The following is a 26,453-nucleotide window of genomic DNA, read 5'->3' as shown; positions in this document are numbered from 1 at the left end:
GTGTGACCCCAGGTGGTAGGTTTTGAAGGGGCATTAGTACGATAGTAGCTGTCAGTGATTTCACTTCCTTTGTTAAAAGTGAAGAGATTTGTGTACTTTCTTACTATCAAAACCAGACTAAAAAGTCACCATGGCCCAGTGTAATTTAATGATTAAGAGCTGCTGGTTTTGTTATTATTTGTCATCTTTTAGTTATTTTTACCAAATGGTTTTACAAATTTATTATAAAAAAAAATAGTCCCCTGTCCCTTTACCTCCATTTCCTCCTCTCCAGAGGCAACTATTTTCACTTCTTTCTCCTGAATTATTAAACTTATGTCCATATTTCTAGTTAACATTCATAAGCAACCACTTCTTCATTTTTCAGTTTTAGGCATTCTCTGTTGGCTTCCTACTGGTGGGAGGTGAAAATTTAGTTCTTTTGCTGCACCTGCCCTCCATCCGGCACTACAATACATATATACATTCATCAATTGTATTATTGTTCTCAATTGAGTCACTGCCTCCGTGTAAATGGATAATATATCTGTTTACATTGTCACGTGACTCGCACACCTATGGGAGGAATGATATAACTGACATTGAGCTTGACCATATGATTAGCTTGGTCAATGGAATGTGAATGGAAGTGATGTATTCCACTACTGATCAGAAGTTTTAGAGTCATTGCATGGTTTGGGTGAGCTACTCTTTTCCCTCTGCCAAGAAGATGGACATGTGCCCTTAAGAGGCTGATCCTTTATCCTAGATCCTAGAATGGAGGAGATATATGTTATAGTCACCACTAACCCACAGCTATGCTGCAGTGTTACATGAGTGAGAACATTTGTAAACTGTTGAGATTTATTTTGTTATTGCAATGTAACCTAGCAAAACCTGACTGATGTCTTCCTTATCCTCCCAACATATTTATATCATAAATATTGAGTGTTTACATTGTTACGATTGTGTTCATGCTCTTTCCAAGTGAAGCATCTGGTATCTCTGTGATGCTGTTCCTTTCTTGAATCACTCTTCATTTTCCTGAAATTTCATCATTGCCTTATTTTTCATTTGCTTATGATTTCATGTTCTTATTACTAATTCAATCCCCAAATTCCTGCTAACTATCTAAATCTCTTCTTAAAATGACCAGATTTCATTTTATTTAGAAATCCCTCTTTGTATCTCTGAAATGCTCCAATCTGGAATGATTGATCTGTATGCCTGTGCATAGCTATCATCTTGGGATCACCTTGATATTCCCTTTGACTCTCTCCTGTGTTGGATTTTCTGGTTCCATTATTCCATGGCTTCCTGTTTCTTGGTTTACATCCTTGAATTGGTGGATCATGTCCTCCAGAACCTTCCTAAGAAGATGTGCAAGGAATATAAATTATTTGAAATTTTGTTTATCTGCAAATATGTTTATTCTATCATCACACTTGATTGACAGTTGGCTGGGTATAGAATTCTAGTTTGGAAATCATTTTCCTTCAGAATTTTGAAGGCATTTCCCCATTTTCTTTCAGATTTCACTGTTATTATTGAGAAGTCTGAAACCATTCTAATACCTGATCCTCTACATTCCGTGTTTTTTTTTTTTTCTTTCTGGAAGGTTGTAGGAGTTTTTAAAAGTAAACTTTTAATTTTAGAAGAGTTTCAGATGTACAGAATTACTGTGAAGATAGTACAGTGAGTTCCCATATACCCCATACCTAATTTTCCCTATTTTGAAATCCTGTATTAGTATGATACATTTGTCCCAATAAATTAACTGATATGGATATATTGTCATTTACTAAATTCTATTCTTCATTTAGATTTCATCAGCTTTCTCCTAAAGCCCCTCCTGTTCCAGGATCCTATACACGATACCACATTACTTTTGCTTGTCATATCTTCATATCTCCTTAGCTGCCATATCTGACAGTTTCTCAGACTTTTTTTGTTTTTGCTGACCTTGACAGTTTTGAGGCACACTGGTCATATATTTTGTAGAATGTCCCTTAATAAGGATATATCTGAAGTTTTTCTCATGATTAGACTGGGGTTGTTGCAGCAAAGTGTGTTACAGCTCAGTTGTGACAGAAACCTGGATACTGATGAGAGACCAAGCAGCACTCAGAGGGTTGGAGAACTCAGTGGGCAGGCCTCGAAGAGTTAACACTCCAAGCTCTGGCCCCCTTCTGTAGGTTTACACAGGCTTTTATAGGCTGCCAGTCTAGACTTTGCAACATCATATGCACATAAGGTGTAACAAAGTTGACTAATCAGGAATGAGCTTTTAGAAATGGGCCAATCAGGAGTGATAGAAATGGACCAATTAGGAGTGAGACTTATGCAAATGAGCTGTTACAATTGGACCAATCAGGAGTGAGCTCAGGGAACCAATAGAATCTTTGGGGTAAGGTCTAGTTTCCTAGAAGCAAGTCGTTTTATAGAGGCAAAAAACTAGATAGTGCCGCTGGGACAGGGAACCGGATGGCGTTGGCAGGAAAGTAGTGGCCCTGCCTGAGGCCCCTGCTGGTCTTTTCATGGGGCTTCCCACCTCATTGTAATACGTTTTGGGGAAGAAGATCATAGAGGTAAAGTGCCACTGTCATCACATCAAATCAAGACTACATCATATCAATATGACTTGTCCTTGTTGATGTTGACTTTGATCACTTGACTTGAGATAGTGCTTGTTATGTTTCTCCACTTCAAAATAACTCTTTTTTCTCCCTATCCATAACTTTCTTTATTTTCTCTTTGAAAGAAAGTCACTATGCACAGCCCTCACTTAAGGAACAGGGAGTTACATTCACCTCCCCATAAATTATTTGGGATTTTTTCACACAGGAGATTGTCCATTCTCTTTCATTTATTTACTTAATCAATTTTTATTTATATTACTATGGACTCATTTTATACTTTGGGTTATAATCCAGTACTACTTTGTTTATTTTGTTGCTGAAAATGTCCCAATTTTTCCATTGGAAGCTCATTCAATTAGCTCCTGTATTTCTCTGACACACCCCCATCACTCTGTGTGTATGTGTGTGTGTGTGTGCGCGTGCACGTGTGTGTTTAAACACTTTTCTTATTCTCTGGCACTGCAAGATGCTCCAGGCTCATTTCCTCCATCTCGCCTACTTTTAAGAGGGACTGGTACCACCAATTTTTGAGCGTTCCAGGCTTTTTGCAGTATAAATTGGGTTGGTTCTCAACTTCCCCTGGGTCTGGTTTGTAATTTAGCTTTTTGGGATTCTTGGGCCATCAGCCACTTGTCTATCTGATGTCCAGTTTCTGAAATTCTGTTACTTTTGTTTCCTCTCTGGTTCTTCCCATCTTTGTCTGTTTATACTTACTTTTATAAAAAAAAACCCAAAAAACTGTTATTCCTGTAAGGTTCTGGGAGAGAGCGGAAGTAGATACATAAGTCTAATGAGCCATGTCTACTTGGTAAGGCTGACATTCAAGTGAAGCATCTGTTCTGATTCGGCTGGGCTTGGGCCTTAGCAGTTGTTAAAGAGTTTGACTATTACCCCTGTCCAGATGTGGTTTCTCCTGTTCATCCTTTAGGATCAGTTCAGATGTCACCCCCTGTGCACTGCTTTATTGTGTTCTTCCCCTCTTCTCTGCACAAGAAGATTTGGCCATCTCTCCTCCTGAGATCACATGGACTTTGCATCCATTGCTCTCACTGCATTTACTGATGGTAACTTGTACAGTTGCCTCGTTCTCTTAGACCAAGAGCTTTGAGCGGGGTGCACCTCTTGCTTGTCTTTAGAGCTCTGCCCCTGACCCAGTGCTCAGATGTCTGTAGACTTACCAAATGTTTGTAACATGAACAAAAGCAAAACCAGGTGCTTTGTAAGGTGATGCTCCGGGGGTGGGCTTGCCTGGAGGCATCCCCCTCACCCACTGTGACCTGCATACTGGGCTGGAGTAAGAGCCCAGGCTGGTTCCCTGGGGGCTTGATCTCAGACCTCTTTCAGGCACTGGATTCTTTCTGGGAAAGGTCACTGACCTTTTTCCTGAAGACTTTGTCCATGTGCCTGAGTTTGTGATTAGAATTACTGAGAAGACAGTGGGGATGGGAGGTGTCACTACATAACGACCTCTGCCCTCTCCATATTTCTGTGCACCAAAGGCAGGGCAGTGCTGGGTGGGGGGTTGGTGCAAAGCCACAGAGGAGGTGTCATTATTCTGTAACTGACGCGCAGGGCAGCTCTCTTCCCCGAGGCAGGCCCAGAGCATTAGCAGAATGACAGCAGCGTTTACGAGCCCAGCCAGCTTGCTGGACAGGACTTACAGGGACACAAAGGCAGGGAGCGAAGCTGAGAGGGGCTCTACATCCCAAACCGCAGATGCGCAGTGACAGCCTCCGGGGCTGCAGGCCCTCAGCTCTGCAGGTCTCCCCAGGCAGGAGTCTGCTCCCCCAGGCCCTGACGGAGGCGGAGGGACCCAGAATGTCACGGCTGACTGACAGCCCTGCTTCCAGCAATGGGGCCTGGCCTTGGGCAGATTTCAGGCAACCAGGGGCATTTCCGCGGCCTCAGACGCCATGCTCCCAATGGTAATTAACCAAGTGCAGCTGAGTCACTTGGGACGCCAGAGTTTTACAAATGATCTGACTTTCTGGTCACCCCTGCCTTGTGTGACTGGAGAGGCTTGGGAAGGCCTTCCCTCGAAATCATCTTCCCAGTCACAGACTAGTGCTCTTTTGATACTCAACTTAGAAGGAGAGGATTTCTTTGGGTCAAGACATTATTCTGTTTAGAAGTAGCTTTAAGAAGAGCACATTGGACAAATAACTGCCACGAACAACTTAACGTAGATTAGCTTAACATGCTCATTAAACCGGCAGAACTAAGAAGAGTCCTTAGACTGCCTCTACTTCGAGGCTTCTCAGAGTGTGTCTCCCAGACCAGCAGCACCAACAGCACTGGGAAACTCGTCGGAAACGCAGATTCGTCCAGTCCCGCCCAGAACCGCAGAATCGGAAAGTCTGGCGATGGGGTCCAGTCACCTGTGCCTTACAAGCCCTCCTGGTGATTCTGACGCACGCCTCAGCTGGAGAAACACTGCTTTTCAAGGTTAGGAGACTTCAAGAAAGCCCGAGAAGGTAAGGGACTTGCCTGAGGTCACAAAGTGAGGTGATGGCAGAGCCGTTATTTTCAAATGACAACTGGTTGCCAGGATCTGGGGAGGAATGAACATTTATTGGGGGGGCCTTCTCCATGAAGTCTCATAGCAGGAGTGTTCTCTCATTTAACCCTCATCTTAATTCTGAAAACTCAGTGTAGTTAAATTACATGAGTGGATAGAGACAGGATTTCTATCCTGACCTCTTTCTTCTCTCTTCTGCAGTTGCGTATGTTGTGTGTGTGCATGTGCGCACGCGTGGACATGGAGGGTTGCCAGTCAGACCCTGCTACGCTGGGGCAGGGGCACTCCGAGTGGTCATGTTGGCATTCCGAGGGCACTCCTCTTATGGGGGTGCTTTCTCACCTATTACCTTTCCAGCTTTGTTTCTGGTTGTGTCCTGACTCCAGTCTGGAGGGACAGAAAGAGAGACTGCCCCCCCTCCAAGCCTTTCTCCCCACTGTATTTCCATCTTGGCCGGGGAATTGGATATCCTGGTTGATCTCAGTGTCCTTGCTGTTCAAGGAAGGCCAGAGCCTTCCCGTCTGTGGCCAGCACACCAGTCAGGAGAGACGCGGGGTCGGGGAGGGGTTTCACACACATCTGGGATGGGAAGCCGGGCTGCTTTGGAGTTAGAGCCCGGGGGCATAAAAGGCTCCAGTGGGGTGAGGGGGGAGAAGCACAGGCGAAGCCAAACAGAAGAGGAAATTGAAGAGGCTCCAGTCTCCCTCCAGCTTCCTTCGCTGCATTTTTGGCAGGGATCGGCCAGGCTGGCCTGTCTGTAACTTTCCAGTCTGTCTGCTCATTGTCTTGCCCAGAAATACCAGATAAAAGAAACCATGGAATGAGGAGCGAGGAGCGCGGGTCCCACCCTCGGGACATTCTACCAGCATTAACTCTCTCCCAGGCCAGCACCTTCTGTGCCATCTGCCAGGGTCTAGCCGCTTCCACAGCTCTTGTCTCTGCTGTGTGGTGGGTGGGTTGGGAGGGGGTTTGCTGGGTGTCTCAAGAGAACGCCTCACCACTGGCCAGATGTCTGTCCCACTGCCTGTCTTGTGCCTGAAATCCCCCCATGAGCACCGGTCCATTGGGTTTCCAGTGGTGTCATATTAAAGTAGAATGTCAGAGGAAGGGTGACACCTAATGCCTTGCTGGTGAATGACTTACCAGATTCCAGTTACATGAGTAGGGGGTTCAGTGGAAAGAGGCCAAGGTCTCTGAGTGGAGGCTTCTGGGAAAGACAGGGTTTACAGGAAGAGCAGGTGGGATGGCAGAGGCAGCCTCTCACCAGGCTCAGAGCCGTGTAGCTTGGTGCTGGGCGGGACCCCAGAGATAACAGAGGAGGGACTGCCTTGCTCAGGGACATTGAGCCAAAGGAGGGCAGAGCTGGTCAGACCTGGTCAGTTGGCCTCCAGGATGGAGGCCTTTCTAGAGCTCCAGGTAATTGTGAGTCATGTTGTTTCTCAACCTCCAGCATCCTCTTTTTATGAAGAGTTCCTAGAACTTAGTTGAGCCTCTCCTTCAAGAAGAGGCGAACTTCTCCAGAAAGTTTCAGGTGGGATCTGTTTGTGGGGTCATTAAGCATCTTCTGATGGTCTCCTGGGAATAAGCTGAGGTGGGCTCGGGGGAAGATAAGGCTGGGGAGAACGCTCTCCTTGTTCTGGTGGTGTTCACAGTCCAGTGGGCAATAGCCAAAGTAAAACACAAAAGCTAAGCTACAGTGCCAGCAGGGGCTCTCTGGGAGCTGGAGACGAGGTGCCTCAGGGCAGGAGAAAGTTACCCCTAGCTCATCGAGGGGAAGTTGGAGTTGGGGATGCTTGAGCTGAGAATTGAAAAATGAGTGGGAGTTTGCTCAGAAGACCGAGGAGGCTGGAGTAGGGAGAGGTAAGGACATTCCAGGTGGAGGGGACATCTCAGGTGGGAGGGGGCATAGACCTTCCAGGACCTGCAAATATGGGCGAATCACGATTATTGAAAGGGTGTGTTTAGTGGGAGGGCCAAGAGACAGTCCAGACAGGGGGGCTGGGCCAGGCCATAAAAGGCATTGAACCTGGCTACACGAAAAGGTTTGGACTTCTATCCTGAGGGCCATGGGGAGCCACTGAAAAGTTTTATTAGTCAATGCTAACGGTCCAATAAGCAACCCCTACCATCTTAATGGCTTAAGCTCAAAGGTTTAATTCTACCCCAGTGGAGTCTGCTGAGGCTTCCAGAGTCACAGTGGGAGGGAAGAGAAGGATGGAGAAAGCACGTCAGCTTCAACGCCCTCATCCTGGAAGTGACACGTACATTTAACTCTTAGTCTGTTGGTCAGAACCAGTCACACGACCCCAGCCTTACTGCAGAGGAGGCTGGGAAGTGTGGGAGGTGCACGCGTGCTCGGAGAGCACCAGCGGCTGCCACAGAAGACTTTAGGCAGGAGAGGGCTGTGGTCTGGTGTGTGATCTGGGATGTTCACTCTGGCAGCAGATGGAAGAATGGATTACAGGGGCTTCAAGTGCGGAAATAGGGCAGGAGGTTCTTCCGATGCTCTGGTGACAGGGCTCTCCCTGCTCCTCAATTCTCTGCAGACTGCAGCCAGGTGTGCTTTCAGGCTGAGAAGGAAGATGGGTGGAGACAGCAGTGAGGGAGGCAGACAGCTCTGGGTGATGGGAGGTCAGTGCTGGGCCTGTTGGTGCAGTGGGTGGACCACGGGTAGGGCTGCAGGGCTTGGAGTGCGCCTGCGCAGAGTTGGCGGGTGGGCAGGGCGTCATTGGCATCCTCAGAGTTTCGGCTGTCACTGAGTGTGAGGTCTGTCCAGGCGGGTCTCCTGCCTCCTTACCCGTGTTCTTGGCGCTCTGGAGGTCCTCACCTGACGTTTGTGGAGCGAGTGGGCAGTTGGTAAATGAAGCCATGGGTGCGACTGAAGAGGCTTGGAGGAAGACCGGGAGCCAGATGGGCACATCCCTGGGAAAGACTGGCGTTCAATGGCCAGAGTAGTAGCACTTCTTTAGTGTTTGTAAGCTTCATCGCCACCTGTTTGTATCTCAGAGGAGTAATGAAAGCTGCCGCATCAGAAGGCCTGTCAGGTATTTTCAGAGGAAGTGTTTGCTCATTACCTTCTGCGTATCTGTGCTCGTTTCAGTCCAGTGTTGGCTGTGCTTGGCTGTGCTCTCACTGCCGTCTTCCACTGCTAATGACTTGGGGGTGGCAGTCCTCCTGCCCAGCCTTTGCTCTGCTGGATGCCCTGCCCGATGTCAGGCTCTCAAGCCAACCTAAGGGACAGATGCTTCAAAGCTGGCAGCGGGGAGGAGACCTGAGTTCTGGTTTGAACTAGGCCGCTAACTTTCTGGATGATCTTGGGAAGTCAGCCTGTATTTCTGGGCTTCAGTTTCTTCTTCTGTTGGGTGGGCATGGGGATTTTAAATGAGATGATCTTCAAGCTCTGACATTTCCAGCTCCATAGGGTAGAAACTGAATATCCTAGGTGCCCAGAAAATTTAGAACAGTGCTTCTTCAATGAGGAGCAGGAATACCAGGTTTATTGGGAGTTTCCAGAAGGTGGCCTGGGCTTGGCCGAGCTCACCAGGTGTTCCTGGGGCCATTGAAAATGGGGGTTGTGGGTATCAAGTGTGAGCCTCTTTGGGAAGTGAACCCCTTTGAGAAATGGGTGAGAGCCACAGACTACCTCTCTAGAAAAGCATGTGGCATGCACAGAACCATGTACCAGACACATACCCTCTTTTACGTTTAATTTCAGGGGCTTTGGGTTCTGAATTACTTTTAAAAATTCAGTGCTTTTTGCTGAGCCAAGCTGTGGAAGAACCTCAGGAGCCAAAGGAAAGACCTCTAAGGTGTTTTCTCTGACCTCTGACCTCACAAGTGACTGGATGAGGCCTCTCCAAAGAGAGGCAGGAAATCAGAGCAAATTTCTATGGCTACAGCTTGACTCTTGATAGGTGGTTTAACAGCACTGTGTATATTTAAGCATATTTGCCAACCTGATCTATGAAAAACTGGATTGCATTGCAGTTCTAATTTGCATTTCCTGCCATATGTGAGGGTGAGCATCAGTTCCGATGTGTAACATGCATTTGTGTTTCCTGCTTTGTGGACCAACAATTTAATTTCTTCTTTATTGTACATTTCTCTATTGGGTTGTCGGCATTTCTCATAGACTTGACATGTTTGCACATGCACATTATTTAGGTAGCAAGGAAGTTAGCCCTGTGCCTGCCATGTATGCTGCCAATATTTTGTTCCTATTTTTCATTTTCCTTTGATTTGTTATGTTTTATGGTATTAGATATTTAAACGTTTTTGAACTCAGATGTAGCCTTTTAAAAAAATGACATTTGGATTTGGGTTGTGCTTTGGAAGTCGTTCCTAGTTCAAGATTATGACGAATATTCTCCCACATTTTTCTTCTAGCTCTTTTCTTAGTTTCATGTTTTTGCTTAGGTCCTTGATAGCATTTGATCCAAATTTTTTTTTTTAGATCATTCCTGAATTGTCTCAACACAATTATTTGAAAAGTTTATCTTGTCCCCAGTGGTTTGAAATGCCACCTTGATTTATTGTGGGTCTTCTCCATGTAGGCGCTTATCTGCCTTGTCAGCAAATTACAGGTGGCAGCTGGTGGCCTGGGGAGGCTGTGCTGAGGTAATCTCAGAGCCATCTTCAAGGAAAGAAACGCTTTTGGAGAGAGATAAAGAGCAAGAGTGTCTGATACTCCCCATCTTGGACTGCTCTGTGGTTTGGGCTCATGAAAACGGGCTGAGCCTGTTTCAGGGACATTTTCCAACCATCTTACCCCTGATGGTAGGAAGTCCCTCTGTCTGCTCCTCTGTCAGGATCCACAGGTCCTGCTCTCTTCTTAAATATCTCCTACATTCATCCCTCATGCCTCTTCCCCTCTTCTGCCCTTGGCACCTGTTCACGTCAGGCCTTCACTGTTAAGGCCTATTATTTGAGTACCCTCCTAAATGTTTTAGTTACCTCTTACTACCAAACAAATCAACACAAGCTTATTCGCTTAAAACAACACACATTTATTATCTCATAGACTTATTATTTCTGTGGCCACAAGTCCTGGCACATCTCTGTGAAGCCCTGTCCTTCAGGGCTCTCATGAAGCTGCAATCAAGGTGTCTTCCAGGTCTGGGCTCTCATCTGGTGGCTCAGTTGGGGAGGATCCATGTCCTTTTTCATGTGGTTGTTGGCAGCTCTTGTGTGGTTGTTGTGGCTGTAGGTTTCATGGCAATTTGCTTTTTCAAAGCAAGAAAGGGAGAAAGAGTGTCTGTAGTGCCTGTCTACTAGTAAGATGGGGTCTCTTATAATGTAGCATGATCACACGCGTGACGTCCCATCATCTTTGCCATGTTGTACTGGTTAGCAGTCAGCCACGGGTCCCATCCACACTCAGAGGAAGGGAATTATTACTCAAAGGTATGATCACCAGGAGGCAGGGCTCATGGGATGCCCTTGGAACCTGTCCTCCACTCTAGTCCACGCTTCACCATGGAGCCAGATTAAATCTCCTAAAGCACGTCTCTGACCTTACCAGTCTTCTGCTCAAAAGTCTGCATTAGTTAAAATTCACATTTTCTTATATGAGCATTTAAGACTCTATCTAAGAGCTGTCAGGCAGTTACCTGTCAAAATTGCCAGGGCACAAACATTTTGACCCAGACTGTATCCCAGATCTCTTCTCCCACAGGAGTGAAATAATGAAAGCACAAATGTAATCACTGCAGACTTGTTTGAAGTAGCAAAAGATTGGAAACAACCTAATGGGAGGGACTGGTAACTGCATTATGTACAGCCAAACAATGGAATACTATGCTGCCATGAAGATGAATAAGGCAGCTCTTTATAAATTCATGGAGCATGATCTACACCAGTGGTTCTCAAAGTGTGATTCCTTGACCAACAGTATCACCTGGGAACTTGTTGGAAATGTATGTTCTCAGGCCCTACCCTGGACTGACTGAACCAGAGACTGGAGTGAGACCCAGCAATCTGTGTTTTAGCCAGCAAGCCAGTAATCATGATGCATGCTCCATTTTGATAACTACTGGTTTACAATATTTATAATTAAATGGAAAAAGGTACAAAGATACATATATACTATGCTACTATTTATGCATGAAAGGCAAAAGAGGTATATATTTTCTTGTTTATGTGTAAAATCTCTCTGTAAGGATGCCTAAGAAATGGCCAACGTTGGTTGCCTTTGAGATGGGGACTAGAATAGCTGGGGGCATGGATGGAAAGGTGACTTTTCACTGCATATCCTTCTGTACCTTTTGAATTCGAACCATTTAATATATTACTTTTTTCAAATATTAAAATGCAACAGCCCGCACCCGTCAGACCTCAGCCTTCCTCATCAGCTTCCTCTCTTACCTCTTCGGTGGCCTCTTCACGCCAGTCAAACTTGTCTCTTCACTGTTCCTTGGGTTAGCGTTGCATTTCCTGGTCATGGGCCTTTGCTAACTTCTGTGCCCCCAGCTGGAATTCCCTTTGCTCTTCTCGGCAGAATTACAGCCAGCTCAAAGGCAGCCCGGATGCTGCCTCCTTTGGGGATTTGGCCGGCTCCCTCCCTTGCAGGCAGGATTAACCAGCCCTTCTCCTCGGCTTCCCCAGCCTGCGCTTCTGTCGCCCACTGCATGGCTGTCTTCTCTAATAGGCTGTCGGCTCTCTGCAGGCAGGGACTCGGCCTTGCCCATCACTGTATCCTCAGCACCCAGCCCAGCCTGCAAGTCGGTACCTAAGAATTTTAGTGAATAACTGAACAAACAAAGGAATGTTGGATACGGAGATGGGGACTTCAGGACACAGGGTGACCTAGATAGTAAACAGTCCTAGGAGTGGTAATTGCCCAGGGAGGAGAATGAATCTGGGCAAGAAAGATGGGGAGAGGCTGTAGGGAGAAGCTGCTAGTGGCTGGGCTTTCTACAGCTTTGGTTTGGGGCTGAGCCATCATCGGTGCCCTGAGGGGTAGGGAGGGGAGAGCACCTTCACTTGGGAGCCCATGGCATTAATTTCGTTTTATTGCAGGGGGACTACCTTTAAAAAGGCAGATGTGCTCTGGAAAGGCAGTAATTGTGGGGTAGAATGCATGTCTTAAAAAGACCTTATACAGCCTGGAAGGAGGGCAGGCTGCCTACTGAGGGGGTTATTCTGATTACAACCAAGTCCAGGTGAAGCTATTTTTTTTAAAATATTATAAAGAATATGCCTCCAGTGGCCACACTGTCCCTAACCTCCCTCCATCTCGAGAAAGCATCTGACGTTTCCTGCACATTTTAACTTTCTAACCAAATAATGAAATAATCATATTGGCTCCTCGGTCACAGGATTCATTTTCTCTCATTCCTGGGCTTCAAAATTCATCTCATATTTTAATCTGTTTTGAGCTCTTTTCAATTGCCTTGGAGATAGAGCCAAAGGTTCCTTGAACTCCTGTTGCCTAGAGCTGTTTGGTTTCGGTTCCTGTGGGGTATTTTTTTTAATAACGTGGTCCATCCGGCAGCAGCGGCAGGAATTCTAGGGGGGTCGGGGTCCGGGTCGGGCTGCACACAGCTTGCCTCCCTGATAGTAAATTAATATCCACATTCCAACTCTGGGCATTCTTGTTTTCTCCTTCCTCTTCAATGGTACCTTCCCTTCTCAATTGTATTAATGTTTAAAAGCTCAGCCTCTGGTAGAAATTCTCTCCCACATCCTCTAGGCCACGTGGACCTTCCCTCTGAGCATCAGGTAAACACACACAAAAAAATCCACAACAGCAATGACAATGAGAATTTCCGAGCCTCGATATCTTTCGGGCACGTTCTGAACACATTTATGGATTAATTCACTTGATCCCACACTCCCCTCTAAGGTAATATTCGTATTAGTGTCCCCATTATTTTGACGAGTAGACTGAGGTCAAGAGAGATTCAGTAACTTGTCCAAGAGCTGGAATACACTTCAGGTCAGTTTCAACCAGTTTAACTCTTGGTTTTCCTGTTTTGTGTTTGTGCGTCACAGCTTCCCAACCAGATAGCAGGTTCTCGGGGTGGGCGCTGCACCCTCCAGGTGCTGTGCTAGGCGTAAATACATGTGGTTTGGTGGAGCTCCTTATCTCATGAGAGACCAGAGAGGGACACTGGTTTAGAGCAGGAGGCAGGGGCCCTCTGCATCTTTCTTAGAGCCATTTTGGGTTGGTGAGTGGAGTTGCTTGAGAACTTATCAACACTTCTTATTTTGCATAGACAGTGGCAAGGGGACAGTGTGATGCAGGTGACAAGGCTCCACTTTGGGGACATGAAACTGTGTGTGTTGTAGGATGTTGGAGAGACTTGGGTACACATCAAGAAGCACCCTGTGACCATGGGGAGAGGTGAGCTCACTGGCAAGGATTCCCCATATGAAAATGAGAGGGGCCCCTAGGAGAGAAAGGCTTGGCAATGGGGAGGAACCAGCATCAGCTTTCTCTCCCAGGGGTTCCTCTCTGGCAGTGGAGTCTCGTCCTCTAATTGGGTTGTCTTTGTTCCATAAAGATGACCAACCTCAGGCAGGCATTTTGCATCTTTGAGCCTCAGTTATCTCATCTGTAAAATGGGTAGAAATACCCAAACATGCCTTACTTGTGGCAGAGCACTAGGGCTTGGTATTTCTTTAAAGGCTTCATAAAGATTCCAATGTGCCCTTGTGTTGAGACCCACTTTCCTCAGCATGGCATGGCACAGGGCATGAGCGGAAAAAAGAGAGAGGGAAGTCCGTCAGAATTTCATGTACCTAGTAAAAATTTTTAAAAATCATGTTATGTTATTAGATGCTATGATATGCTTTAGGCCCGATACTGGATGTGTTTTGCAAGGTCAAATAAAATTAAATGAGTATATTAAATTTTTTTTAGAATAAAAAATTTTATTTTATTTTTGTTGGTGAATAGTCAATAGGTTTATAATGTTGTGCTAGTTTCTGATGTACAGCATAGTGATTCGGTTATAGATATACTTTCCTTTTCATATTCTTCTTCATTCTAGGCTAATTTTTAAAAAACACCTTCACTGTGGTCTGGTTCCTGTACAGTAAACTGTGCATATTTCAGATGTACAATTTGATGAATTTTGATAGATGTGTACACCCATGAAACCACCACCACAATCAAGACAGCTAACATTTCCATCCCTCCCCAAGAGATGCAATTTTCCAATTCCCAGTTTAGCCCTTCCCACCCTCTTTAACCCCTGGTAACCAAAAATTTGTTCTCTATGTCGGTAAATCTGTTTCTGTTTTGTAGATAAGTTCATTTGTACTTTTTTTTTTTTTAGATTCCACGTAGTAAGTGATATCATGTGGCATTTTTCTCTCTTTCTGGCTTATTTCACTTAGATTGACAGTCTCCAGGTCCATCCATGTTGCTGCAAATGGCATTATTTTATTCTTTTTTTTTGCTGAGTAGTATTCCATTGTGTATATAAACCATGCCTTCTTTACCCAGTCATCTGTCAATAGACATTTGGGTTGTTTCCATGTCTTGGCTATTGTAAATAGTGCTGCTGTGAGCATTGGGGTGCATGTGTCTTTCTGAATTATATTTTTCTCCAGATATATGCCCAGGATTGCTGGATCTTACGGTAAGTCTATTTTTAGTTTTTTAAGGAACCTCCATACTTTCCTACATAGTGGCTTCACCACATTCTAGGCTAATTTTTATATTTAGCAAAAGACTGTACAGCATGAGTCTCCTTTGAGATCTGAGAGTCGAGACCCCAGAGAAGCTGGGAAGCAGGCAGGCAGCAGCAAACGTGGAGCCTGGAAGCCTGGTTATCAAGGCTGACTCCATCACTCACTCACTGTGTGAGTCTGGGGAAGTTACCTACCCTCTCTGAACTCAGTTTTCTCCTCTGTCACATGGGACTATTCACACCTATCTTACTGAATCATTTGTGTGGAAAAAATAAGATCATTCATGAAATTTTGTTTTAGAAACCAAGACTTCTATGGAAATGAAAATATTGCATAAAAACACTTGTGTTCTGTATTCTGTCGACTGTGGCTCTCTGGACATCGTGCCTTAGGAGTTCTGCCTGACGTGGGGAGACCAGATGTCCTAAATTCCTGGGCTCCGGCACAGGTTTACCCCACCGTGTGCATTCCGGACCTCATCCACTCCTGGCACCACTGACCAGCCCTTTCCCTCCTCAGCTCCCGTCTTCAGATTCCATTGCCCTCCACTGGCTTCTTCCCCTCAGGATAGAAACCTACTCCTTCCCTCACAGTAGAAATAATACACACCTGTGACCCTTGGGCCCCCTCCTCCTTCCACCTTTGCCTTACACGGGATTCCTGGGACATGCCACTCACTCCTCACTCCTCTGCCCTGGCCACCAGCTGCTCCGTCCTTGTCTACCTGAGGTCTCTGCGGTGTGTGCCCTGTAGGTCATTCCCTTCAAGGCATGCTCTCCTTCCTCAGGCTCCCTCACACCCTCCCCTCCCCCTCCCCCTCAACTTTGCCGGATCACCTAGCTTTAGGGATTCCACTTCGTAAGTATTTGTCATACCGCTAGACTCCCCTCAGTGCGCACCCCACTCCTTTGGTTCAACCCCTCACCTCTCACCTGGTCCAGCCTCCTAAGGTGTTCTGACCTCCCTTCTCGGCTGCTTCTGCCCTCCAGGGTCGAGTTCAATACAAAGCCCTTTGCGCTGTAGCCCTGCCTGCATCTCCAGACTCATCTCTTCCAACTCTTCCTTTCACATTTGCATTCATTCTGCAGATCTCTCCTGGTGTGGCATGTCTCTGTGATTTTCCACGTTTTGTAACATTCCCGTAAAACCTTCCCTGGCCACCACTACCCCAGCCTCGTGCTGGAAGAATGTTCATCTTATAAATCCCAGCTCAACTGTCAAATCCCTCAAGGAGCCTCCCTTGATTCCTCTGCTCGATCCCCAAATGGGCTTAGTCTCACCTTGCCTTGCTCTGGGCCACAGCGGCTCACAGTCACGCTGCTTTCTGAGCTCCCCTCCCACTGCATTATGCTCGCAGCATTGCTTCTTCAGAGCTGGGAGCTCATTGAGAGAAGGGTTCATGGCTGGCGCGCTCTCTTTCCAGCTCTTGCCCTCAGATTTGCAGAGCCAGCTGCAGAGTTGAACCTCAACAAATTTGTAGAATTAAATTGAGTTGATTGATATGCAAAGGACAACTCGAAGCATCTTGACAGGCCACGGTGACTTCCGAATGCCCAAGGAATGTCCATGGTTCCTCTATTCCAATGTTTGGGAAAGTAGTTATCCTCACATGGGATCGAGGAGTGCTGATTCACAGTTAGCGAGGGTCTTGACTTGTCCATGATCTCTGCCATCTTCTGATCTCTGCAGACAGCAGGGGGCTTCCTCCATGAGGGCCCTGTTCATGCATAATTCTAGATGCACACACATCCTAGGCATGCTGTGACTGGGCCTGTGGAAGCAGCCAGAGCTCTGAGCCAGGGAGAGACTCCTGATGTCCTGAATGCTGTTCTGGATTCTTTTTTCCTGCGTCCACGTCCCCTGAGGGTAAGCACCTGCTGAAGGGCAGTGGTCCCTCCCCCTGCCCCAACTCTGATGGTTTCTTGCTCCTGTTTTGGACCACCCATGGCTTCCTTTCCAACATCTCTCTCACCGTTCTCTCTTTGGGAAAAAGGGAAAGGATGGCTTGTTAAAGTTACAAAGCATCCTTGCAGAATGGACGCCTCCAGCTTTGGGTGGGTTTCCCGGGGCCCTACTTGCCGGGCAGGCCTCCTCAGCCCTCCTTTTAGATCCTTGAACTGTTGTTAAATTCATTCTTGAAATTTTCCTTTGTACCTTCTGCCAGTCTCACCCTCACAGTGGTATCTGGGGTCCCGTCATCTTGCCATCACTACAAAACCTTTCATTTTAACTTCGTGTTCTACCTAAAAGTGTGTCATTTTATGTATTAGAATGTTGTTGTATATTAGAAGATTGTGATGTTATGTACTGTAAGAATGTCTGTCCCTGGTTACACATTTGAAAACCAAGACTTTGAAAACCAAGTTTTGATCATCTTCATGGTTTCCTCTTTCTAAACCTGCTCTGAAAGCTTTCCTTCATCCTAGAGTGAAAATGACAAATATGAGGAAAAGCTTGGCTTCCTACAGGGGAGGGGAAGGGATGGAGCTGGGATGCAGGAACGTTAGGCATCAGCTCTGCGGGGCTGTGGGCGTGCATTCGTGGGTGATGTGGTCAGCAGCTCTGTCTTCTGGTCCTTGGTGGGATTGTCCATCTGGTACTCCTCGTGGGGTGGGGTCACAAGATGAGCTCTAGCCAGTGAGTTGTGGATGCTGGGTTTGACCTCCAGCTTGGAGCATTAATTATCAGTGCGAGGCCCTCCAGAGCTGGCAGGACAGTTGGCCACGTTGGAGGCGGTGGCTCCTGCATCAGCCTGGAACCCTGAGTGACTGCAGCAAGCCCAGTCTACAGTGGATGCTTGTTACTGCAGCATGACCGGGCCTAGCCAGACTGGTGGAGGAACTGGTTCTATGCCTAGAACAGCTGTGCTGTGTGGCAACAATGTAAACTGTGTGCCATTTGCTTCCAGCAAACATGAAAATGAAAAGGGCAGAGCATCGGTGCACGTGTACTGTGCGCATGAAACACACATATGCTGTCTTAGGCCATGGGGATGTTAGGGTTGTCTGTACTGCTGGCCTCCCTGACTGATGCGGAGAGGTGGGGAGGGCCTGAGCAGGGGTGGGTGGGACAATGTTTGAGGACCAGTGACACCTGTCGGGAGACCCCAGAAAGTCTGATCTTGGCAGGCGGTCACCTCTGTGCTGTTGAGGAAGGCCGATCCCTGTGTCCTGCATGCCTGGGGGCACCCGTGAGGATTCCCTGGACCCTGTGACCCACAGGCTGAGCAGGCTTGTTTTCTCCTTGGAGCTCTTCTTTGTCTGTTTCATTGTCACCTTTTCTGTGTGACAGCGTCAGGGCTCTGGAGAGGCAGAGGTGAGAAAGTGTAAGCTCTGTGTCCTATTTCCCAGCTGTTATTCTCTGGGTGTTGACTCTGAACAGAATCCACAAGAAGGTGAAGTTTGTCCCTGTAACTGTCCCCTACCCCTCTCCCAGTCTCTACCCCTCATTGCTCTGGCTTCTCCCAGCAGTTCTCTACCTGTTCTGCAGGTGGCTCTTTGCTTCCTCTGTGCATCCTTTAGCCCTCCGGGGACAAATCTTCCTGTGTTTCTAGGTGACAGTCTTGTGATCTGATAGATTCATCTCAGTGCATATGTTAAGGAGGAGTGCAGGCTGCCTGGGTAGGGGTGAGGGGATGCGGGGTCATTCATTCCTCAAATGGCTACGGAAGCTGCTCTGAGCCCAGCTCTGAGCACAGTACTAAGGCCCGGCCTCTAGACCCTTGCAGTTCAGTGGAGGAAGGCAGGGTTTAGAAGTGTGGTGCAGGGTAGTGTGTGTGAGGAACTCCGGGTGGGATCAGGCCATGCGTGCTGTGGGGGTTGAAAGGGTGGCGAGAGTGCTCTGTGGTCTGGAGTGAGTGGTCAAGGCCAAGTCACTATTTTGGGGCCTCAGTTTCCCCATCTGTCAAATAAGGAGTGTGGGCTTGTTGATTGCTGTTTAGATTGCCCAATGACAAGAGTTTCCAGCACCTTTCTGAGTCAGTTGGTAGTGAGTTGGGGCTGCCTGAACCACGGGTCCTGCTCTGGGATGCTTCAAAGCCTTGTTAAGGAGGTCTGGATCCTCACGAAGCCCTGCTATACCCAAGTTTACCAGATTTGGGTGGGGATGGGGTTGATGGGCTTCATCGTTTATAAAATCAGGAGTGCTAAAAAGAAATCAAGCCTCGAAAGCCTTCAGCCCTGAGCTTGCTCATGGTCACCATTAATCAGCTTTACGTGGATGAAACGTTGGGCTGGCTGTGTTGGATGGGGACGAGGGACATCGTTTTGACTTGCAGATGTGCCACTGCCCCTGTGCATGAACAAGCGTACCTGTGAGATACACACACACACACACACACACACACACACACACACAAAGAATTTCCAGGGAGGCTTGTTCACCATTGGAACTCCCAGGCCCCTCCTAGAGATTCAGAGTCTGTGGGTCTGGAGTGGGGCCGGGAACCTGGCCCTTTGTTTCTCGTCTGGCCTCCCCTCCCTACCCAAGCTCCGGCCCAGGAGCTGGGATGTTGAGGGTTGGGCGTTGAGCCCAGCAAGCTGTGAAAGGTGCAGGGCAGGGGTAGTGGGTGGGATGTTGGAGGAGGGCCTTTGAGATGCCCAGCCCTGCATGGGAAAAGCACTTACTACCGCTGGGGCAAGTCACTTGGTAGGGAGACAAGGACATTGTGAAACTCTAATAGGCTGCTGAATAATCTGCCCACCCAGCTAGCAGGACCAGGGGAAGGGCTGTTGAACAGGGCGCCCTTTGGAGGAGAGCTGGAGGCATCTTGACTGCTCGGCGCTGTTTGTGTTCAGCCTTGACTTGGTAACGCTTCAGGCTGCTGGGAAGGCTTTCTGAGTGAGCTGACTCTGTGATTCTTCGGAACAAATGGGGGAGCTGGGTCCCCACGAGAGACGAATGAAAGGGGCAGCCCCAGCTGGGCCAGCTCCTTTCCTAGCTGGAAAACGCTGCTAATCAGTTCAGCAAGCCCAGCAGGGTGCGCTGAGAACCCTGTACCTCGGTGGTTCTAAAACTTCCTGGGCATCAGAAGTGCCTGGTGGGCTTGCTAAAAAGGATGCTGGGCCCGACCCCCAGAGCGTCTGACTGGGGGTGGTTGGGTGGGCAGAGAACCTGCCTTCTGACATGTTGCCAGGGGTTGCAGTGCTGCTCCCCGGACCACACTTTGAAAGCCAACGCCAAGTTCTCAACCTGCTAGCCTGGGGGTTGGGAGGGTTTCTGCAGACTCAGGACCCAGTCACTCCCCCCACGGCATTTATACTGTAACTGGGGCCCTATTTCCACCCACCCAGAGCACGGGGATACGAGGTAGTGTGTCAGTACTGCAGTGACCCCAGGACGAGGGGCACTGAGGAGGCTGGGAGAGGGAGCGTGCAGTGGGGGCAGAGGCCTCCTGCAGCAGATGGGCCTCGAGGGTGGGCAGACCTGGAGTACTGTGTTGTGCACTGCACACACACGACCTAGGGTGGGAGTGGCACCCCTGGAGTTGTGCAGTGCAGCGGCTCTGGCAAATGAGAGGATCCTTGGTGCTGGGCCAGTGTGTAGGGACCCAGGTTGGGAAGCCCAGAGTAGGCCTGGGGCACAGTGCAGATGCCATGGTCCGAGTCGATTCCCGGTAGGAGCAGGAAGGAGAGAAGGAGAGAAAGAAAATGCTCGGGTGAGCAGCTCAGACTTTTATTCCATGGTGAATTGGGAACAAATCAACAGTAGTTTGGCTCCCCAAAGCAGACATCTGGAAATTGACTCTTAAATTTTGAAAAACAGATTTTCAGTAGCAGCTCATGGCTGGTCCGTGTGACATGATTTCAAGGCTGAATCTCAGAGATTTCTCTGTCATTTCCTCTCCCCTACTACCCTGTTTCTTCTTTGCAGTCCTTGAAATTTCACTGTTAGAGATTATATCCTTTGTTCAAAATGTTACCCTCTCCCAGAGGCTCGTGTTATGAACCAGGAATGCTCAAGAAGGGAAGTAACTAACGTTAGCATGCTATGCTAGGTCACCTTAGAGAAGGTCTACATGGCAGTCTTCTTCTCCAAGAACCAATGGCAGGGGACACACGACCAGTAAACTTTGACAAACCTAGAGGCAGAGGTACAATGGTCAGAGAGGAAGCAGAAGACAGAGCGGGTTTAGGGAGAGCCCTCTGGGGCTGGTCAACAAGAATGTTCTCTGGGTGCTGTGAGGCCGGAGGAGGCCTGGATGCCGACAGCACAGGAAGGCATCAGTGTGCTTGGCAGGCTCACAATAGCTCAGTCCAATTTCTTTGATCTCCCCATCTCCCCTCCTTTCTGTGGAACGTTAAGGGCAGTATACTGCTACATTTCAGACCCAACCCAACCCTGACATGCCAGCCTTCTCCTCTCCTGCTTAACCGGCTGGAAGGGCTGGAATTGGTGCTAGTTTTGCAGTCAGGAAGCAGGCAATAGCTGTATTTCTCAAGTCATGTTCCCAAGTCCATTAGATACCTATGTTCTAAAAACAGAGTGGGAAGAGAAACTGTACTAATTGTATTTGGGGATGATGAGCTGATGTGGAAGTCTCAGGTGAGTCCTTTTGCCAGATGATTAATTACCTCCTTCGCCTGTTCCAAAGTCAAGGTTCTCCATGTAAGATGGTCTGTAAGTGGGAAGAGTGCGTACAGTGCATATAAAGCTCCAACAAGAACCTGTCATGAGCCAAGTCATTAATTGTGTTCATGTTGAGATTGATTATGTCAGCCTAACACACCCCTTTGTTTAAATGCGCCTTGTAGAAAGTTGGAGTTTTGCCCACAGGTGTGAATTACACAGGTGTATTCCCAGGCAATCCCACCCTCAGACAATACTTTAATAGAATGCCTGCATCTGAGAAACTGGAGTCTAATTTCTGCTACCAATTGAGTGTCTTTTGTTCCACATCATTCATTGAAGGAAGGAAAATTTGGAAGGCCCAGGAGGTGGCTTGGAGTGCAGATAAAGCCTTTTTTTTTGGAGGCGGAAACACAAGAGTCTCCACACTGTGCCTCCTTCTCCATCTCTCGTACCCATGCTGTGATGGAAAATGCAGGGAGGGCAATCTGGGCTGGACCACTTCCAGGCTGTGTGACAGCTGTGAGCAGGTCATGCGACCATTCTGCTCCTCGATACTAGTGTTGACCTGAAGTTATCATGAGATAACTGAGAAGACATGCACGGAGTGCCCAGAGCCTGGGAGGTGCCCTCTCAGGACAGCCAGCATCACCCTGCTTCCTGTGTTGTCACAAAGGCCCGCAGCCTGGCCCTTCCAGAAAGGCCCCAAGTGCATTTTCCTGGAGGCACCTAGATGAGAGTTAGGTACTTTTACCATCAAAGATACATGGAATTGCAGGAAACTGGGGGACAAGGACTCTTTTACAGCCCCGCAGAGGGTCAGAGGCTGAGCCCAGCCTGTAGCCTGCCTACCTCCCCAATGCTGCTGGTTAGAAAGAGCCTGGGGAAGCTCATTCCTCAGTCAGTAAAGCTGGGGGAAGTGAAACGATTAAAGGAGGAGGGTTTCTGCACAGCTAGGAGCTGCGGTTTTAGGCCCTACTGGGTGTATCTGTGGGAAACAGAACAGCGTTTGGGGTTAGAAGACCTGGACACCGCTGTCAGCTCAGCCCCTTGTTGTCTGTGTGATTCTGGGCTTGAGCTGTCTGCATCTCAGTTTTCACATCTGTACATTGGGTATGACTGTCCTTTCCTGTCTCCCAGGGTTGCTCTGAGGACCAGGAGGTACTGGATAGGAAGTTTTGTGCAGTCTGCAAGACACAGCAAAAGCAAAGGATTATTGTTATAACGGTTTCTGTTTCTATATTGCTTTTAGGTTTCCTGAGAAATTTCTTATCTTTTCTCTTATTTAATGTACAACAGTTGTGTGAGGTGGGCAGGGCTCATGGTAGGATTCATATACAGATGCCTAAGGCTGATTGATGGCTTGTCTGAAGCTGCCGCTGAGAGCTGGAGGTGAGGTAAGCCTGGACCCCAGTCCTCCCGACTCGGCGATCACAGCTTTTTAGCTCACCTTCCATTTCGACATCACTTTACACACTTGCTCATACATCACATTTGTCCCTAACTTTGGTCACTTCTACTCTTCTCTGAAGTTCAGCTCTTAGCGTGACACCCTCCGAGGCATATTTTCATCTCCTGGCGTGTTGTAGAGGCGCCTACCACATCCTGGTCTGGGGTTCCTAGCAGGGGGGACCCTTGAGCTGAAGCAGCAAGCCAAGTAGAGGAATTGGGGCTGGGCAGGGCGTGGCACCTCTGGGCTCTGTCCTGCCAGCGCCCCTCAGGCTCACCTGCAGGGACTCAGCCCCCTGCTCTCTCCTCTCCAGCCTCTTCCGGGCTCTGCCAGCGAGAAATCTCCCAGTGGGTGGGATTTGGGGTCCTGTGTCCCAGCCTGAGCTGGCCTTGCTGCAGAGGTGGGGCCAGGCTGGGTTGGAGGGAGGAAGGGGAACGTTTTGGGCTCTCCAGGTCCTGCAATTGCTGCTGTGGAATCTTAAATCAGTCGCTCCAATCAAAGTCTCCATTTAACTTATCTTTTAGATCAAAATTGACTTAGCACATAAAGGGCCATTCAATTTGAAGCAACATCTCCACCAGGAATTTAGGTAAAGAGCAGGGAAACAGCACCTTTCGGGGTGCAGCTGGGGCTTTGGAAACCCCCAAATGCTTGTAATCTCCTCTTAGGGCACATCCCTCCTGGGAGTCCCTCCTTAAGCAGCAGTAAGATGCTCCCGCACTGGGGAAGCCCCTTGGCACCCAACCCGGAGGGATGTCCGTGCAGGAGGAGCCATTTAGTTGGTGAAGATGCACAAAACCACGCCTTTAAATCCAAGGAACTTGTACCCCTCCTTTGCTGGCTGCTGGCTTCATCCTCCTTTCCGGTCCCTGCCCCCATCACCAACAGTCCAAGGAACTGTGAGCAGTGATGACCCCCAAGGGCTTCCTGAGTTCGTACCTGGAGTGAGCGCCGTGGGGTACATAGAGAAAATGTGACCCGTGGCTTCCCTGCCAAAACGAGCTTACATCTCACTCCCATACGTGGCTGGAGGTGGGCCATGTATGAGTACATGTAAATTGGTTCAGCTGTGTGGAGGGCAATACAACAGCTGTTGTGAAATTTTAATGCACATATCCTTTGACTCAGGAGTTCCGCTGCTCTGAAATTATCCTATAGATCCAGGCACACACAGGAAAGGGCATATGTACAAGCTTGTTTGTTGTAATGCTGTTTGTGAGAGCAAAAGATTAGAAATAACCTAATTCCGTCAGCAGGAGACTGGATTAATCAATTATAGTGTAGCCTGACCATGGAATAGTATGCATCCATAAAAAAGAACAATGATGTTATTATATACTGATCTGGGATGATCTCAAAGATACTGTAGTAAAAGCAAGATGCAGAACAGTATTACAGTATCTCTCGTGAAAAAGCACAAAAATAAAACATTGCTGTTTACTTATACAGGCATAAAGTCTCATGGGATAGAAACAGGGGAATATTAACAGGGAGAAGTGGGTTATGAGAGACAGGGATGGGAGGAAAACTCTTCATTCTGTAGCCTTGTGTGTCATTTGAATTGTGAACAATGTAAAGGTATTTTTATTTGTGGTAGGTGCAATAATGGCCCCCCAAAGATGTCCATGCTTCAACCCCAGAACCTCTAAATATGTTGCTTTACATGGCACCAGGGTCTTTGCAGATGTGATTAAAGTTGTAGACTTTGAGATGGAAAATTTGTGTTGTTTAAGCCCCACTGAGTTTGTGATCATTTGTTACAGTGTTCAGAGAAAACTAATATACTACTCAGAATAGTAAATAAGACAGTTTTTGAAAGAAGCTTGCAGTCTAGTTACAGTGGACTCATAGCCCATGCACAGAAGAAGCAGACACCAACTTTCAGTGCTGTGCTGTGTGGTGCAGACTAAACGCTGTGGAACCCAGCTCACTTTCTGGAGGACCGTTGGAGTGGCCAGGACGGCAGGCACTGTGCTACGTGCAGGGGCCACAAAATGAAAAAGACATGGTCGCTGCCCTGGGGGTATCTTGTGGCCAGTGTTGCAATGTCCCCTCCTTTAAAACTGGCCCCCAGGATGAATACACCGTGTGCCCCCTGCCCCCATGGCCTGCTGGGCAGGGCATTTCTAGGTGCTTTGCCATTTGGGGCCCCAATGGACTGGACTTTCCCTCCTCCCCCTGCTCGCAGCTAGTCCTCCTGCCTTGAATACCTCCAGGGCGGGAGAACCCACCCCCTCTTGGGACTTGGCTCCGTTCTAGGCTTTCCTCTTGCAGCACTCAGCATACGCATGGTTGGTCTCAGCATCACTCCAGACTGGGTGACTCTGGGTTTCTGCTTTGGGAGGTGTGTGTCCTGCCTTCCCTCACGAGACCACACTCACCCTTGTGTGTCTGTCGCAGCCATCACACAGCCTGGAAGTGGTCCAGCCCAGAGTGCCCTCCCTGCATTTTCCGTAGCACCCATCATCTTGACAGGACCGAATAGGGCCTCACTACAAACCTGTTAGAGGAGGCACATATGCAGATACTATCGTGTGCGTCGGGTGGTGCCAGATGGGCATTAGGAAGGATGCATGAAACAAAAAAGAATATATATGTGTGTATAAATGAATCACTATGCTGTTCACCAGAAATTAACACAACATTGTAACTCGACTATACTTCAATTTTTAAAAAATGAAAAAAAAAAAAAAGAAATAACAAATTGGAAGCTTGGTCTTTGAACTGAGTTATAAAGAAAAAAATGTATCGTTGTCCTCTTCTGCTGTTTCCTTTGTTCATGCCCATTTTATATAGGAAATGAAGATAAAAATGATTTCTCCTTTAGTCCTCCGTCCCCATCATGTATTGCCAGAAGGCTGTTAACCTTCAGTTTGAAGAAGCCACCAAACAGCTAATAGGTGCTTCGCAGGGCCTGCCAGCCACCACACCCAGGGCTGCATGGCAAGCTCCCCCAGACCCAGCTGCCCTCTCCCTGCTTCCTTCTGCTCCCTCCCCTCCCCTTCTCACCCGCAGCTCCCTGTGTCCTCAGATCCAGCTCTCAAAGCTTCCTCTCCCTGCCAATGTATGTATGTGTTTGAGCAGAGGTGGCAACGCGCACAGCCAGGTGACACGCTGTAACTCTTGGAAACCGGCCCTCCCCGAGGGAGCAATCTTGCCCGCACCATCTCAGCCTCTGCAGGAGACTTAGGGCAGTGTTTTCATGCTGGAAATGCATGAAATGCAGTGTTTTCAGGCGAGGAGGCTGCAAGGGCCCCTCGAACAAAGCAACTGGGGCCACTGCCCTTGCCCCAGTGAGGAAGCGTGGGTTGGCCGGGAAGTGTGGTGGCCCAGGGGTCATGTTTGGGAATCAGGCAGCTGAGATTTGAATGCAGACTCCTTGGTTCTTACTCTTTCCAAGCCCCGATTTAGTCATCTGTAAAAGTGGGAGCTGGACTCCAACATGGATGACACAGCGATGCAGAGTTGGGGTTGATTCTAAACTTGAGCTTGCCTTCTGGTCTGGTCCCTGTCACAATCTCAGGGTAAAACCTGCCCTGGGAAAATCAGACGCCAAAGCACATATGGGTACCAGTTAAGGGGCGGCATCACTGTGAGGACTGACTTGACTTGTTCATGGGAAACGCCCATAGGGTGGTTACTATTTTGCAAGGTTCATGCG

General features: G+C 48.1%; 1 protein-coding gene and 1 pseudogene across 3 annotated transcripts in view; both read left to right on the top strand.

The window, feature by feature from the left end:
- ZBTB7C (zinc finger and BTB domain containing 7C) overlaps window positions 1-26,453 on the top strand; it is a 314,920-nt gene that overhangs the window by 26,958 nt on the left and 261,509 nt on the right. The window lies entirely within an intron of this gene.
- Window positions 18,498-19,193, top strand: LOC116660620 (annotated as a pseudogene).

Source organism: Camelus ferus, chromosome 30 (assembly GCF_009834535.1).
Source record: "Camelus ferus isolate YT-003-E chromosome 30, BCGSAC_Cfer_1.0, whole genome shotgun sequence".
Lineage (NCBI taxonomy): Eukaryota > Metazoa > Chordata > Mammalia > Artiodactyla > Camelidae > Camelus > Camelus ferus.
Note: the sequence above shows the minus strand (reverse complement) of the source record. Positions and strands in the feature narration are given on the sequence as shown.